At 40.4% G+C, this 17,922-nt stretch overlaps 1 pseudogene; it reads left to right on the top strand.

The window, feature by feature from the left end:
* Window positions 1-5,089: 5,089 nt before the first annotated feature.
* On the top strand, window positions 5,090-8,348 carry LOC118976076 (protein NipSnap homolog 1-like; annotated as a pseudogene).
* The last annotated feature ends 9,574 nt before the right edge of the window (window positions 8,349-17,922 follow it).

A 17,922-nucleotide genomic window follows, 5' to 3' on the forward strand; every position in this document is an offset into this window, starting at 1 on the left:
CCAGTTCCCGGTTCCTGGTGGGGGATGCACAAGAGGCAACCATACATTAATCTCTCTCTCTCTCTCTCTCTCTCCTTCCCTTTCCCTCTAAGATAAATAAAATCTTTAAAAAAATAAAATATCAAAAATATAAAATATTTTGGGATGTAGTTAAAAAATACATACAAGATCTATCCACTACAAACTGTAAAACATTGCTGAAAGAAAAGTTAAATATTTTAACTTTTAAAATAAACTGAGATAATTGGAGCAATATGTTTCCATGTTGCTGGATCAGATGTCTTAATATTTTAAGATGTTGGTTCTTCCCAGACTGATGTATAGATTCAGCACAATCCCAAACTCACAGATAGCCTTGTACCAACTGCCGCTATAATTCTCAAGTTTATCTAGACATGCAAAAAAGCTTGAATAACCAAAGTAATTTGAAAAAGAAGAACAAAATTGGAACACTCACAGTATCTGATTTTAAGAACTATTGTAAAACCATAGTGGTTAAGAGAGAGAGGTTTGGGGAACAAAAAGACATACCTAGGTAGCAATGGGACACAAGAGAGCCCAGGAGCAGATCCATCGTCCAGGAACTGGCCACACACATGTACCAGAGCAATCCAATGGTTACATGTACTCTTTTCCCATGTGAAAACAAACGGAGACACTTATATTGCACAGTATACAAAAATAACTTACTTCTTCAAAATCAATAATTTTTTTAAAAACTTGGACTACATCATAGACCTAAATATAAAATCCAAAATTATAAAACCTTTAGAAGATAGTCAAACATCTTTGAGGTTTTGGGTAACACAATGATTTCTTGGATAAAATGCAAAAAGCATAATCCATGAAAAAAATGAGAAATTGGCATTCACCAAAACTTTAACTTTCTTCTCTTTGAATTATTCAGTTAGGAATAGATATATATATATCTTTTGTATTATATAATGAACAGAGTTTTATTTTTTCTTTTAGAATTTTATTTTATTAATTTTTAAAATTTAACTTTTATTATTTATTCTGTTACAATTTTTTCCACTTTTTCTCCACTTCTCCACTTCCACCCAGCCCCACCATCCCCCCTCCCCAAGCCAATCTCCATAGTGCTGTCTGTGTCCACAGGTTGAACTTAAATGTTCTTTGGCTAATCCCTTCACCATCTTCCATCTCGTCCCCCTGCTTCCTTTCTGGCAGCTATCAGTCTGTTTTATGCACCTAAACTTCTGTTACTAATTTGTTTATTAATTTATTGTGTTCATTATATTTCACATATAACTGAGATCATGTGGTATTTTTCTTTCACTTACTGGCTTAATTCACTTAGCGTAATTTTCTCCAGGTCCATCCACATTGTTGCAAAATCTTAGGACTTCTTCTTTGTTACTGCTGCATAATATTCTATTGTGTAAATGTACCACAGCTTGTCTATCCACTCGTGTACTTATGGGCATTTAGGCTATTTCCAAATCTTGGCTATTGTAAATAGGACTGCTATAAACATAGTGGTGTATATATATATTTACTGTTTTGGGGGGGTCCTCGGGCCATATCCCCAAAAGTGGAAAAGAAAACATAGGTAGTGAAATCTCAGATATTCAAAATAGAAATATTTTTGCTGATATTATCACCTAAGGAACTTGAAACATAGCAGAAAATAAACAAATGGAACTACATCAAATTAAAAACATTTTGTCCAGCTAAAAAAAAAAAACATCAGCAAGGCAATAGGAAACCCACTGTATGGGAGAACATTTTCACCAATGATATATCTGACAAAGGTTTAATCTCCAAAATATCCAAAGAACTAATACAACTCAATGCCAAAAACACAACAAGACAACTAAGAAATGGGCAAAAGGCCTGAATAGACCCTTCTCCAAAGAAGATATACAGAGGGCCCATAGTTCTATGAAAAAATGCTCAACATCACTACTCATCAGAGAAATGTAAATTAGAACCTCAGAGAGATATCACCTTACACCTGTCAGAATCGCTACCAACAGTAAATCAACAAATAATGAGTGTTGGTAAGGACATGGAGAAAAGGGAACCCTTGCGTACCTGGTTGGTGGGAATGCAGTCTGGTGCAGCCACCATAGAAAACAATATGGAATATCTTTAAAAAATTAAAAACCTCCTAACATAATAAGAAACAAGTTACACATTTTTTTTAAAATGCAGAGGTTTTAACAGGCACTTAAAAAGAAGACTATGCACATGCATGAAAAGCTTCAAACATTTTTTAGTCATTAGGTAAATGCAAATTAAAACCACCATAAGGTAACACTATATAACTACTAGAAAAGCGAATATTTAAAATTTGTTATCTTTACCTAAAGCTGTACTGATTGATTTTAGAGAGAGGGGAAGGGAGGTAGAGAGAAAGGGAAAGAAACATCTATTGATTGCCTCTCGCACATGCCCTGACTGGGGACTGAACCTGCAACCTAGGCATGTGTCCTAACAGGAAATTGAACCCATGACCTTTTGGTTTATGGGGCAACACTACAATCAACTGAGTCACACTGGCCAGGGCTAGAACAGCTAATATTTAAAAGACTGATATGACAAAGTGCTTGTGAAAATGTAGAACGGGAAAACTCAAGCAATGTTGGTGGAAATTAAACATATTGCATCTATTTATAAAAATCAGTTTTAAAAATTCTCATATTAAATAATTATATGACTCAGCATTCCCACTCTAGATGTTTTCCCAAGAGAAATAAAGAAATAGATGATCACATGAAGACCTGCACACACATGTTTATAGTAGTATTATTTCTAGTAGCTAAAAATGTGAAATAACCCAATGTCCTTCAACTGGTGAACTGATAAATGAACTATAGCACACACTTACAATGAGTACTGTTCAACAATAAAGAGAAAAATTACTGACACACACAACAATATGAATGTACCTCAAAAGCATTATTTTATGTGAAAGAACCCAAACTAAAAGATGCATACTGTATACTATTATCTTGGACATCCAATGACATTCTGAAAATGACAAAATTCTCAAAACAGGCGTTTCAAGGGACTAGAAATGGGAAGAAGAGATTGATTGTAAAGTACCACAACAAGGGAGATTAGGGGGGTGGGGAATGAAGCCATTATCTTAATAGTGGTGGTTACACAAATGTGTACATTTATCCAAACTAATCAAATTCTACATCTTGATAGATTTTAGCATGAGTAAATTTTACTCATATAAAGAGTGTCTATTGGAGTTTTATGAAAGCTGGGTAAAAATGAAATCTAGAACATAATATACGAGTTAAGAAACATACTTTATTGGGGAAACTTTGAAGTCAAGGGGTTTCAAGATAAGGCACAGTCATTCTGACGATGAGACCCTGCTAGACATGCAGTGGATCTGTCTCCTAAAGGGGGAACTCTGTTCTGCTCCCTTCGTACGAGACATGCAAAGGAATACACACAGGTCAAGGGGGTATCAGGGTATTTGGGTGTGAAGCAGTCTTGGTTTAGATGTTAGCTGTTTAGAGAAACTGCTGGTAATAACAACCACCCAGTACACAGAAAACTTAGGAAGTTGTACCCACCTTCCTAGGGATAAAAAGCTTTCTGTCGTGTAAGAAACAACTCAGGGGCAAGCTCCTTTCCTTCAGTGAAGGACACGCAGCTGTTTATAACACGCAACCCAGACTGAGCTCCCAGAGTCACTCTAATCCTGTATGTTGAATGTGGGGCCATTCAATACCTTACTGATGAAATCTCTCGCCCTCATCCAGGTGCTCAGTAAGCTGAGAAATAAGACAGAACGTTAAGGACAATGAAAGGTTAAATTATTACTATTCATAGTTGTTAATAAGGACTATGTGGAAGAAACAGCTTATAATATGGCCATATGGGTTTTCTAATATTGAACTTCTGAATTAAATAGATTTTCTCACCCTTTGGGAGCAATTCTGGACCTAGGAAGACAACCCACAACATGGCTGACTGAAGAGCACAACAGGGCAGCACTGAGGAGCGGAGGAGGATTCATGTCTCCTGTGACCACGCCTGATCATCAGACAGAGCAGGAGCGTGACCTCACACACTTGTCTTTTTCTGTCCAATTTTACCAATCTGAGAAATTATTATACAGTCCCTGGGGCAAAGGTAGTAAAAGACGGAGGAAGGTCAGGAGTAATATACAGACAGAGCTCACTTCCCATTCAGGCAACTTCAAAAACGAGAAACAAGCATCTCATACCCATGTATCTAAATCATATGTGTGTATAAATGTATGTATGCATTTTCATATGTATAAATCACATGGGTTTAATGTTTAAATCCAGGCAACTGTGTGTCTACACAGATAACATGGTTCTTGATAAAATAGTTCACTTAGCCCTATGGCACACCTGTGTGCAGGCTCTGATCATCCTTCCATAGAAGGTCACGGTCTTTTGCCTCCAGTGACACTATCTTGCTTTCCTATCACTGTGACCTTGGTGCTTGAGGTAACCTTTTAACAACCTGATCAAAACTGGAAGGTAGTTACACTGTGTGATCTTTAGTGTGCTGGGGGGATAGAGGCTAATGGCAGAGCTAGAGCTAAGGGAGTTAAGAAAGGCTTATGCTTGTATCTTTGTCCCAGACAGTGGAGAAGAATGGCAGAAAGCAAGGATATATACTTTAAAAATAAATAAAAGTTGTAATGTACAGGCATTTAGAAACAGGCAACTGATTTTGGAGTTGGCGATTATAACACTAGATTTTTCATCTTGTAGTGCTTTCAGAACTATCATTCCTCTCAAATTAATACTCTCAGATCTGCTTTCTCTTTTATAACTTCAACTCTTGCTCCCTCACCATTTGGGAATTAAATTGTCTCTCAGACTCCTATAAGCTTTTAGGTGCTTCCCTAGGATGTCAAAACACATGTCTACTTTTCCTGAAACATAAAGATTTCTTTCCCACTTCTCTACACCTTGGAGGTTAGTAAAACAGCTCTACAAATCTAGGGAGAAATGACATTTGCATTGCAGCTTGGGTGTTTCCTTGAAGTGGTTGGCAGAAGCTCGACTATGAATTAGTAACAGAATAATATTTTCTTAAATTAAAGCACCAAGGTTAGACGAGGATGTCATCTGTTTTTCGACTGTGGGTAATCATAGGGGACAAGATTTATATCAGTATCGGTAAGATAGCTTTCCTGTTTCTAATGAACTGAATTGTTTAGGTAACTATTGTAAAGATGGGGGAAAACCCTCATATACCAAGATCACTCGATGAATAAAGTCGGCAAGACAAACTTTTATCAATTAAAAAATTATGTCTCAATATAAAACATCAGTACCGCCGTGAACGTCACATCATGTTCAGCAGTTCTTAAAATGGTCACAGCTTAACAGACCTAAAGATGGGAGATTTTGAGGGGCCCCTGTTCATCCTCTGTCTCCAGTTAGGACCTTGAACAACATCCCTGGCAGCTGTTAAACAATGGAGAGACTATAGTCCATAGCCCTCAACCTATTGTGTTAAAAGAGACATAGTTAGAAAATGTTATCTCACTAATATCAAACCCCTTCTATTGTCTAGTAACTGTCTCAGATTTGTCTTCTGAAAAAACAAAAATTAGTTCAGCTCTTTCACTCACATAACTGGTGTCCTCTCTCTTAAGTGTTGTCTTCTCCGGGCCAACCGCTCTTCATTTCTTTTATTGCCCCGGAGACTCAAATGGGACAGTCATCTTCAACCTGATCGCTTTCTTTGAATCAATAAATGTTTTCATATTTTATAAATCCCTTGGAAAAAACCTTTTTCCCCAAAATTTAGTTTCTCTGAAATTATTCCATTTCATCTTATCACTTTAATTTTACTTCTCTGAGGTTCCAAGGTTTAAGTGAAGTAGACATCTGTTTATCTGGCACTACTCACCAACTTTTTTCTTCATTTGGGTAGTAACCATTCCAATTTGATGTTCCCTTGAGAATACAGCACTACCACGCTCTAACTCAATACCATTCAGATTTTATAGACATGAACATAAACATAGATACATCTAGATACATAGACCTACATCTACATATATACTCAGAGAGGTCACACACACACACACACACACACACACATCCTTTTACATAGCTATACATCTGCAGATATATAGATAGATATAGATGCTTCTGGCATACAGGACTGGATTTATCTTACTTTTTTATGTATAACATTATGTCATTAATATATTGGCATCAGTTCAAATTTGTCCTCTTTTTGTTTTATTTTATTTCATTTCCCCCCTAAAAGTAAGCCATTTTTCATGCTCGTGCTTCAGGTCTACACCCCACAACTTTTAGTTTTATGTGTATGCTTATCAGTGTATAATATCTAACATTGCTTTGTATATGTTTTATTTATCTGCATAAACAGCACTGAGCTATACAGGCATTTCATTTATTGTTAATGATATTTTGATCTATTCACCTTCATCTATGCACAACTAGTTAATTTCTCTGGAATCCTGTGTACTAGGCCCTCATAAAAATATTTTACACTTTATTTGTTTTTATATTTATGTATTTCTAGTTCATGTTCATCACTTTGGTATTCCAAGCAAACATACTCGTGTGTGTTACTTTGTGGACAAGGACAAGACATTTTCTCAAGCACACACTTAAGTGTGCAATTCCTGGACCTTATGACATGCACACACTCAATTTTTCTCTATGCCACCAAATTGTTCTTCAAAATAACCACACCATGTTATCTTCTGTAGAAGTGCGAAAGGTTCCCATGCCCCTGCATCTTCCCTACCCCTTGGTTAATCTTATCTTGTCATTCTTTCTTCCCCACTGGTCACAGAGTAGTCATTGAAATCATTCTCATAATTTGAGTTTTGTTTTCTAATTTGTTGGTCATGACTCTAATCCCATTTTGTCCCCTCAGAAAGTGACTGCCCCCAACCAGTCTCAGGTCAAGACTGATAGCCTGTATTATTTCTTACTTAATTCCTCTTGAAATTCATCACTCTCTTTTCAAGGAAAGAGAGGAACGACTATATAAATGGTGCAATTTCCGTGACAGCATTTCCTAAAAACCTATGAAAATAGATCTTCATACTTCTCGAACTCTCACTAACAGCATTTTTCTCTAAATAATCTTTTATGATTCATCGTTTTTTATTGAGTGATTTTCTCACACCTCATTTCCTTCATTGTACATAATGCTATTTGACCATGTGTAACATAAATTCCCCTAGCAAAGAAAAATAAAGGCATTGGAAAAAATTAATTTTATTTTTCCAGCAATCATTTTGCCACTTCTTATATAGCAGATGTGTATAAGAGTCCCATTACCCTTAGCCGGTCTGGGCGCCCAGAGCATGTTCCCCTTTTACCTTGGAAGTGAAACAAAGGAAATAGCCCATCTTGTTAAACACTCATTAAGATTCTACTCTGTGTGTGATGGGCTTCCTACAACTATGCCATAAAGTGCCAATTGAAACCAGCCCTGTCATAGAGACTTTTACAAACTATGAACAGTGCTAAATACCTTAAAGTGGATCGATTTCCACTGAAAGTGTTTCAACCTCCTTTTAGGTCAAGAAATAGCAATTTTCCAAGCCTCACTGTAACCTGAGAATTAATCCTAAGAGGCAGGTGTGCACTGCATACCTCATTCATTCCATGAAATTCATTGAAATGCCTTTGTATAGGACTGTCCTTGTAACCCCTCTCCCTCCTGCCAGGCTGGGGTGTGGTTCTCAATGGCAATGGGATGGTGACCCTTTGAGGGTATTCTCTCACATTAGAGACTACTAGTCAGTTACTTCCTATAAAAAAATTGGTTAGAGTAAAGGGCAACATAAGATGCGAGCCCTTTTTACTACCCCTGCTCACTCGTGGGCAACTGGAGTACCAGTATGGGGATCAGGAACAGGCAGTACACCTGTGGCGAGTATCTGGAGTTCCAAAAGGAGCACAGCCAGATGTTGCTGTCCAGGAAAAACCAGATGCTCCTTGAGTTCAACTTCTGGAATGAACCACAGCCCAGAGTAGGTCCCAACATCTATGAGCTGAGGACATACAAACTTAAGCCAGGAACCATGATCGAGTGGAGTAACAACTGGGCTCAGGCCATCAATAGCCGAGATAGCCGAGGATAGCCCAGAGGCGGTGGGCAGCTTTTTCTCACAGATAGGAGAACTCTACGTTGTACACCATCTCTGGGCCCTATGAAGACCTGCAGTCTCAGGAAGAGACTGGAAAATGCTGCTTGGAAGAAGAGGAATTAGGAGAAAAATGTCTTCTACACAGTCCCCCAGTGTGACACATGGAGTCTCAGATCATGATCCCTTTGAAGATCTAGCCTCTTCCGTGATGTTACTGCTGCTTCCACCTCATTCCCCTCACCTCATTCTCTCTCAGGGCAGCCACTAACAGAGGAGCTCCCAGTTCTGCTGTCCTGCTTCTCTCTCAGATCTGGGAGGATTCTGGGGCTCGTGCTCAGCTCAGACAGTGGGGAGCCAAAAGATGGCAGGGTTCTGAGAACTCCTAGCTTTGCCCAGAGACTTCCCGCCTTCCCCCCTCCACTCCTTCCCCTGTGCTGGCAGCAGTCTTTAATTTCTCTGAAAGAAGAACAGCAACCTTTTATGTCTTCTCCTTAATATTCCTCATCTGAAGCCCTCCAGTCACCAAGTATCACCATGGAAAACCTCAGTTTGCCTTTAGTTGCTCGAAACATAGTGTGTCTAGTGGGTAGAGGTGGGGTGGGAAGAGAAGAGGTGAAACCAAACCAGGCTCTCAGGAATTTCCTGGTCTCTACCGGGCTACCCACTTGCTCAACAGTCTTAACCAAATCCCTCCAGCTTGGAAAAGCCTAGAATTGCCACAAGTAGTAAAGGAAAACCCTCAATTAGCAAAGTCAGCAGTAGGTTCACCTAGTTTGCCTAGAAATTCTGAGAAAAGGGAACTAGAAAAGTTCTGTGGGTCAGGAATCAGGATGCAAGAGGAACAAGAATCCAGAACCAGGAACCCTGAAGGTAGAACACAGACTTCAGAACTTAGGTTTGAACTGCAATCTCTGGAATACAGAACGGGAAAGATAGAGCAGACGTGATGGAAGACTACTTGGGAGGGCTTCCTAATACAAGACACTTGGAGAGAGGCTCATCTGTTTCCTTCTGCATGACTATGTAGTTCCAGCCCTTCTGTGCAGAGAGCGTTTCACACCCTCCCTTTTCCTTCCTATAGGTGAAGATACGGGCCTGAGCCTGTACTTATTTTCCTTTACCCTGCATCCCTTTTCTCTCTCTTCACATTCTACGGGGTGACTCAAAATATGGAGTGGGATCAGTGACTTTGGGAGCCTCCTCAGCGACCCCCACACTTCATGGTCCCTTAGGTAGATTATTCTTCCTCCCTTTCAGGAAAATTGTGCTAGAGTTGCGGATGGGGGAAAAAAAGATGTGACCCTTTTTAAATGTGCTAAGAGAGAATGGGCATTGGGTAAGTTTTACAGATGAGCCAGCCGAGGCTCTGAGAAGACTGAGGCCTTGGCAAAGATTCACAGCGAGGGTTACAGCGGCCCTAGAACTCAGCTTGGAGTGTAATCACAAAACAAAGAAGAAATCATGTGGAAAAGAGCAAAGTGAAGCAAAAACATGACTGACAATGGTGGACTCTCATGTAAGAAACAGTAACAGGATAATAGTAATAATTATTGTCACTAACAGTGAGTGCTTGCTATGTAACAGGTAAGTACTTTATTAGCTTATTTGACCCTTCCAACAATCCTATGAATTAATATTAATATACCCATTTTAATGAAAAAGAAACTCAAAGAGTTTACCAACTAATCCAAGATCACAAAAAGTAGCAGAGCTCAGCATATAATCACAGCCAAACACCAGTGCTTGGGTGCTCAAAAATCACACTCCCTTGTCTCCACAACTTAAATAACACCACATACAAGCCCCTCAACAAGTCTTCTTGGGGGAACAGGTACCTCCCAAATATAGGTACAAATCATTGTTCCCACAGCATAGCCACCTGGAAGTTTTCCTCTTCTATTCAAGGTTTATAGTCTCCCTACATCTAGAGCCCTTAAATGTATATGGTTCAGTCTTCCTTTCTTTGTCAGGGCTAAAAATGAAAGAGCAATCCATATACTTGTTCTCTGATGTCACTGTTTATTAAATAATACTAAACAACCATTTCAAAATCTAAACAGGGCTCAGCACTGTAGGAAAATATCTTGGCTTTTTTGTACATGGGGCTCTGAAATACTTGCACTAAGAAAAGCATGACTTTTCAGCACTGACACCCACCGGGAGAGCGAGTGACTCAGTCCGTGGAATGGGGTGTTGGCCACGTGGAATCAGGCAGTTCCTTGGCCACCCCTCCCCCCTTAGATTTGAGGATGACCTTTGTTCTCTCTGGAACATTATGTCATTTTTTCCTCCTGAATGTGATACGTTTACTGATCACTAATATAATCCTTCATTTCTGGGTCAAGGGAGACTTTTTGCTGACAGATTGGTTAGAAGAAAAAAATGGGAATGATTATTTATTTAGAAGGATGACTCAAATTCTCATGCTTTCATTTATTTTTTTCCACTGTCCTAGCCAAAGTTCTGAAATGATGTCCAAAGGGGGTTCATTGGGGCAAACAGGCAAGTTATCTCTGTTCTTTTTTTGTCAGTCAGATCTTTTTCTTCATTTGTCTGTGAAAGAATTACTCATTCTTGGTCCATAAGGAGGAATCCAGCAGAATGCGAATATGTGTTGCACTTGGGAAAACAGAACGTGAAAAGCAATAGATGAAGGACCATGAGATGCTTATTATCTAAAGTGATTGGGGAGATGAAGTACTGCAACTCCAACAAATACTGCCTATTTTTGTATGGTAGGTGATAGTAGGATCTTACAATTTTTAAGGACCAAAAGGCATGGTTCTGCCATCAGTGCGGGCCTACCCAAACCCAAAGTGTGGCTCACTCCACCATGACACAAAATACTGAAAGTCTCTGGAATGATGCTGCCACAACATGTGTAAATCTAGCCTAATGCAACTTCTCAGCACTTAGAGTGAATAATAGGAACTACAAGAGCCAAATTTGGATAAAGCAAGACAGACACGAAGAGAAGGGCTTGGCCATGGCATAATCTGATGGAACACAGCTGGCCCCTCCTTCCCAGTTCTTGGAGGAAAACCAGACAGTGACTAAGGCACAGATTCAAGAATGCCTAGAATCAAGTCTTGGTCCCATACTCCAGTAGTTGCTGACCTTGACATAGTTATTTAGCCATATTGTTCCTCAGTGTCGCATCTGAAAAAGATGGGATGCTAATAACAGCTCTCTCATAGGACTGCTCTGAGGAGTAAGTTATCAATGCATGAAAACCTCATAGAATTGCTAGAATTTAGTAAATAAACATGTAATACATGGTAGTCCTTTATAGGTAATACTGAGGACTGGTGATCTGGAAAGGAACTTCTAAAACTATATGAACCAGGTATTTTCAGGTAAGGGTAACAGGGTGAATATGGATCACAGACTCTTTCTCCCAAACATTACATCATCCATGACCACAGTGAAACCTCATTAGGAGAAACCACAGAAAGGAACACATTTAATTCTACAAATATTCAAAAAACAAAATATTCTAGTATCATAAAATGTCTCATAACATCCCCATATCTTTCTGCCACCAAAAAGCTATTCTGGGAGGAAAGGAAAAAATAATAATATGGCCCAAGAAATCTCACTCACACACCCCAAATGGGGGTAAAGTGAACTTGTGGTACCTGTATATTTTCATTATATAATTCTGGAAGTAATGAAATGAATTGATAGGGGAGAGCACCTACAGGAAAAACCAGGCAAATAGGCTGACTTTTGTTGCTGAGAATTGTGGGGGCGACTTTCCTTGCAAGTTCCCCCAGCCACCACGGATGAGAATAAATATGACTGAGACATGATGTGATCTGCTTGGGGAGGATAAGTGGCCATTTTCCCAGAGGAAAAAGGCTGTAAGCAGTGGCCAGTTTCTCAGGGGGAAAAGACATTGAGCTCCCTCCTCCAGGGGCTTTTATTGGTTTGTAATACACAGGAATACAGGGTGGCAAGGATCAAACAGTAGATAACATTTCAAAGAAATCTGAGGGCTTAGTCCAAGTGAGAGACTGTCAGGAAAAGTTTTAGGGTTTCTTGCTAGAACCCTTAACATATGAATGAAAGCACTCTTAGCAGAGCAGATTTCACAGGTTTATCAGGAAGTCTTTGTGATGCCAGATTTTTCCCCAGGACACGCTCTAGCAAGGCAAGGGGCTGCACCTCTCCCCATCAGGTATTCAGGCTTAAGGGGAATTAGAGCCAGGAAGCGTTTCTCCCAGAGAACATGGGGGCTCGGGCTTTGCCAAAGCCCGTGGGGCAAGAGTCCATTGCTCCCTCTTTGTTGCAGCCCCCCAAGTCCTTCCATGAAGGCCTCCTAAGTGATTGAGTCTAGCTTAGGTTGCCCCCCTCTGTGAGGGGTCTTACCCATCATTGACTTCTGACCAAGCTTTGGGGGCAGAGAGAGGAAACTGAGGCAGCATTTGCTACCAGAGACAAGCTTTGTCTCCTGTGGCTGGCACTCCAAAGGTTATCACTGGCTCTTAGCCACAAGGGGTACAGATACAATTCCTAGAACCAGGCAGAGCAGTCTACAACAGACAATGAACACTCTGAGTAAGCTCAATGGGTTAGGGAAAGGATGGTAATTGTTTAAGTGTTTTCTTCTCCATGCAAATAAGTTACAGACACATGACTAGATACTGTAGAACCAAGAATGAAACCTTCAACAAAATTTCAGAAAAGAAGCAGAGGCCAGATATTTTACCCAAGACTTCACTCCCCTCAAATGAGTTTTTCCATTATGCTGCACATAAAAATAACCACTTGTTTGCTTTCAAGAGCTATTGAATGATCATTCTTCTAAATGGGTTTTATGTCCAGATCTAATTTTTACTTTGTAACACTTGTGTTATTTAACTAACAACAGTGTTTTGTGTTGCGGATTTATTTCTCCAACAAACACAAGATGGCAAGCATTTCAGAGGTCTTCATCTTCAAACAGCCCTTTTCGATATTTTGCAAGGAGAGCCTTCAGATTAAAAAAAATTTAAGAAAGTAGCTTATTAAACCCAATCAGCCTTTCTTCCTTCCTTCCTTCCTTCCTTCCTTCCTTCCTTCCTTCCTTCCTTCCTTCCTTCCTTTCTTCCTTTCTTCCTTCCTTCCTTCCTTCCTTCCTTTCTTTCTTTCTTTCTTTCTTTCTCTTTTGTTGTTGTTGTTGGCACAGTTGCTCAGAATTGTCTGTGCTTTCATTTTAGTTGCTGTTAGCCAGTTACTGCTCCAAAGCTGGAAGCTGGGGATGAGCTACCATGAGTATTTTCTACTTTTTGCACATTTGTGATAGTGAGAGGAGAAAAGAAAATTTGATGAGATCAACAAGAATCTGTTTTCAAAGACCAGGTTCTTGGGGAAGGTGGCAAGTCAGAGCATCAGGGATGAGGTAAGTAATTTGAGGAACCAAGGGCAGCTTGAAGCTCTGTGTTGTAGGAGGTAGGCAGGGTGTGCTGCTGAGCCTGGAATTCTCTTCTTGTCAGCCACAAACTTCCCACTGCGTGGGCCCAACTCAGAGCTGCAAGAGGTTGCTGCAGCAGGAAGTCCTGCTATGCACCCAGGACTGAAGACAAGAATGGGACAGAAGTTTCAATCTGGGGCTATTCTAGGTCAGAGACTATGATGATTTAGCAAGAAATTCAGGAGATACCCTGACAAGTCCAATATGTTTCTTCATCAACTTTGATACTGGCTCTGTCCCTCAGGCACTGAAGGAAGCAGCCTTTGTTTGCTGCTAGTGTTGGCTTTGCCAAAAGCCAGGAGAGGAGATGAGAGTTAGAATTCAACAAAAACAGTGAGTCCTGACACCACACTGGAGCTTTCAACCATCCTCACCCTGATTTCTAACACCCAGCCTGTCTCCCAGGCCCATTTCCACACTCTTCTTCATCAGGGCCGACTTGTCGATGGGAGGTGGGGACCTGGAGAGCAGTGCCAGTCCGGAGGATGAGACCCCGCTGACTGAAGCTCATTTTCCCCGTCTCCAGAAAGGACGGCCACTCATGTTCTCACCATCCCCAGTGCAGACACCCTCACTGCGCTTCCAGGCTTTCCTCTCTTTCATTCCACACGTACGTAGCCTCCATGACTCAACTCAGTTTTTGCTGTTTCTCTACCTTGGCAGCAGACAGGCATGAGTTCAGATTTTGGCTCTGTCACTTCCCAGCTGTGAAACTTTGGCCAAGTTACTCAACTTTTCTGAGCCTATTGTAAGACGTGAACCCATAGTAGTCACCTCATAAGGCTGCTGTAAGGATTCAATGAGAAAATGTGTGTGTGGCGCCTGAGAGGCTGAAGGCACTCTCCGGAGACGCTTCCCTGGTCCTGCTGAGTGTGACTCGCCAGTCACTCCAGGCAAGTCCTCATCTCATCCACTGTTCAAGATAAAACCTGTAGGTCAGGAGGAATTTTAACTCTCTAAACTACTTTTTAAAAGGTCAGATCTTTCTAATATTAGACAACGCTGGAATATGTTCCTTTTTTTAGTATTACCATCATTACTAAAATAGCATGGAAATATTTTTCAATGAACAATTTTATTGTTCTGCTTCATGTTTTCAACAGCTTCATGGTAGGTGTTATGGTTATTTGTTGAAATTATCCCAAAACTTAGCAGCTTAACACAGCAACTAATTTAATATACGTCATGAATATGTGGCCAACGGATGTGAACAGGCCTCAGCAGGGCAACACTCCTCTTCTTGTGTGATCAGCTGAGGTCCTGAGGGTTCCTCAGCTGGTGGCTAGGCTTCCCTGGAGACTCCAAGGTGGCTTTCTTCAGAGGCCTCATGCCCTGGGATGGTTGGAAACAACAGCTCTTCTGAAACAGTTGGTTGGAATGGCCTCTCAAGGCATCATCAGACTTACTTAACTAAAATAGCACCCTAGGACTCCCAGCAACCCAGGAAGTAGATGCTGTTAGCCTTTTTACAGAAATTGCCACAGTGTCACTTCTGCCATATTCTATCGGTCAGAGCAGTCTCAGCACCCACTTAGACTCAAGGAGAGGGGACACAGGCTTCATCTCGTGATGGAAGGAGTGTTAAAGAATTTGGGTCCCTATTTAATACACTAGTAGGTATTATTATTATTCTTCTCATTTTTTAAATACGGTCCAAGTTTTATAGTAGCTGACTGACTTTCCCAACATCATGAATCTAGAGGCAAAAGAACGGTTCAGAAACACCTAGCCCTCCATGCCCATGCTCAAGTTTTAACCAGTAATTATTTCTCTCTGTCTCTCTGTGTCTCTCTCTCACACACACACACACATACACATTCTCCAGCAGAGCTGGAAATGAATGCTCATTCAAGCAGTTCTATTACCTCCATGGAGGAGTGCTGTGGGAATTGTAATGGCAATCAGTTTCTCCACTGCAATCGGAAAGTTGGTTAATGTATTGGCACTAATACAGTGCCCTTCCCATCACAGCAGAATTGGCTGTTACTGTTACAGTTGGATTATGGCCACTTCTCCCTCCTTTGCAAAATTTAAGTCTGTGATGTTCTCGACAAGGGAAATGATGATAGAGTTACAGCCGGCCAGTGATTAAATTTGCTTGGCAACAATCTGTAAATAACCTATATATTACATTTACCAGTTCGATTTGGTCCGTAACTTGTACAAAGGGCCGACTTACAGGTACTGCAATGGAAAACGAGCATGGTGTGGGTCAGGGCCATTGAGGCAGGGGCAGAGGAGAAGAAGCCTCGGTGGGGGCCAGATTGGTCTCTGAACTGCAATGAGAAGGAATAACCAGACAGGCATCTTTAAAAAACTCACCAAAAAAGTTTAAATCAGTTGGCCTCTCTCTCACCCTTTTGAATGGCCTACTACAAATCTCTTCCCTCCTCTGCCCACACTCTACCTGTGGCAGGTGGGCTGGGACATCTCACTCCTATTCTGCTGGTGAGTCTGACTGTAAATTCAGCCCCCGCTTTCCCTCCATGCAGGTGACTTCAGTGGAAGGGAGAAAGGACAGGTAATGTCATTATTTCTGAATAATAAGAGTCCATGAATCTTATTATGAGGATTTCCCTCAATTTTTCCCTCTTATTGTGCCAGGCCCAAACTCTGTTCAAACATACATTAAGAAAATGCCTTTGTACCCTTGCTCTAAATGCCACCAAATGGTTACCAGGTGATGAGGCAGAGTGAGGGAACTAAAGAGAGCCAGACTGAGAAAAATTTATGCCACTCAACATGCATGGACAGAGGAGGTCACTTAGCACAGGCTTGATTCTTTCTGCAAAATAAGAACCACGACAAAAGCAATACAGACATCATGACTTCCCTCCATGTACAACCTCAAGTTATCTTGGTCTTCTAAGCTACGTTGCCTTTTTTGGTTCTGTGTCATTTCAAGGGAAGTAATTTGAAGTGAACACACTTCCTTTTTTAAAAATAGGTATATTAAGGTATATTGTTTTGTCCCGTATCATAAACTTTGCCAGTTTTACATGTACAATTTAATCATTGTTAATAAATGTACAGAGTTGTGCAACCATCACTGCAATTTAATTTTAGAACATTTTTATCACCCCCAAGAGAGACCTTGTGGCCACCTGCAGTCACTCCTTATTCATACCTCCAGCCTCAGGCTTTCTCTAGATATGCCTTTTCTGGACATTTGATATAAATGAGGTCATGCTCTATGTGATCTCTTGTCTCTGGCTTCTCTCACTAAGAATAAAGCTTCTTCCTGTTCAAGAAGATTGTAGCATGTATTTGTATTGCATTCCTGGTTATTGCAAATAGTATTATATTATATAGATGGATCACATTTTGCTTATCCATTCACCAGTCAATGAACATTTGAGTTGCTTCCACTTTTTAGCTATTATGAATGATGTTGCTTTGAACATTCACCTGCAAGTCTTTGTGTAAATATGAATTTTTATTTCTCTTGGGGAGATACCCAGGAGCAGATTGCTGAGGTGACAGGGAATATCTACATGTCACGTTTTAAGAAACTGCCAAAGTATTTTGCAAAATGCCTGCACCATTTCACTCTCCTAAATAGACCCAATTACCTCAAAGACTTATGCTTAAGAATAAACCAGGATCTTGTCTCTGGTATTATTGGGACATGTTAAGTAAATCCCCTTCATCCATCACTGAAAACATATCTCAGATATAAGGGAGATGTTGCAATATCTCCTACTATTTCCTACTCCACACAGCCATGACCCTTGTGTTATCTTCTCAGATCTCATAAAACTCTGACAGTGGGTATATTCCTGGTCATCATTGGTCACACAGAAAATATCTGAGCAAGCTGAAGCGCTATCAAAGGAAGGACCCCACATAACAAATCCTCCTACACGTCTTGTCAATTTAGGGAGACTAATTGTCCCCATTTGCTGGGGCTGCGGAATTCCCCACCATGAGAGATGTGCTGGAACTGAGAGTCCCTGACAGCTGAGAGTCTCAGTTTTGGTCACCCTACTTGTCATCAAACATGGAGCTCTGTGGGGAAGGCAGATAAGCAATTTGATAGAAAAGTCAACCTATCTGGGAGTCAGGAGATTTTGTTTGGTTTTGTGTTCTCATTCTCCTAGTAATTGGCTCTGTCTCGGGGAGTGGCTTGGTCCCTCTGACCCTGAGGAATATGAACTAGTGTATTTCAAAGCTCTTTTCCAGCTCAGAGAAGTTATAATTCTTTAGATGTATATGATTATAAATATAACTGTTTTTGTTGTTGATCCATAATCCCTGGCCATGGAGTCAGGAAAAGAGATAATTAGGTATAAAAATATGACATTTGAATTCAGAATTTTGTCACTTCTTATACTTGAAGGATATTAATTAG

The sequence above is a fragment of the Sturnira hondurensis genome, unplaced genomic scaffold (genome assembly GCF_014824575.4).
Source record: "Sturnira hondurensis isolate 20B ecotype Veracruz unplaced genomic scaffold, ASM1482457v3 Scaffold0020642, whole genome shotgun sequence".
NCBI lineage: Eukaryota > Metazoa > Chordata > Mammalia > Chiroptera > Phyllostomidae > Sturnira > Sturnira hondurensis.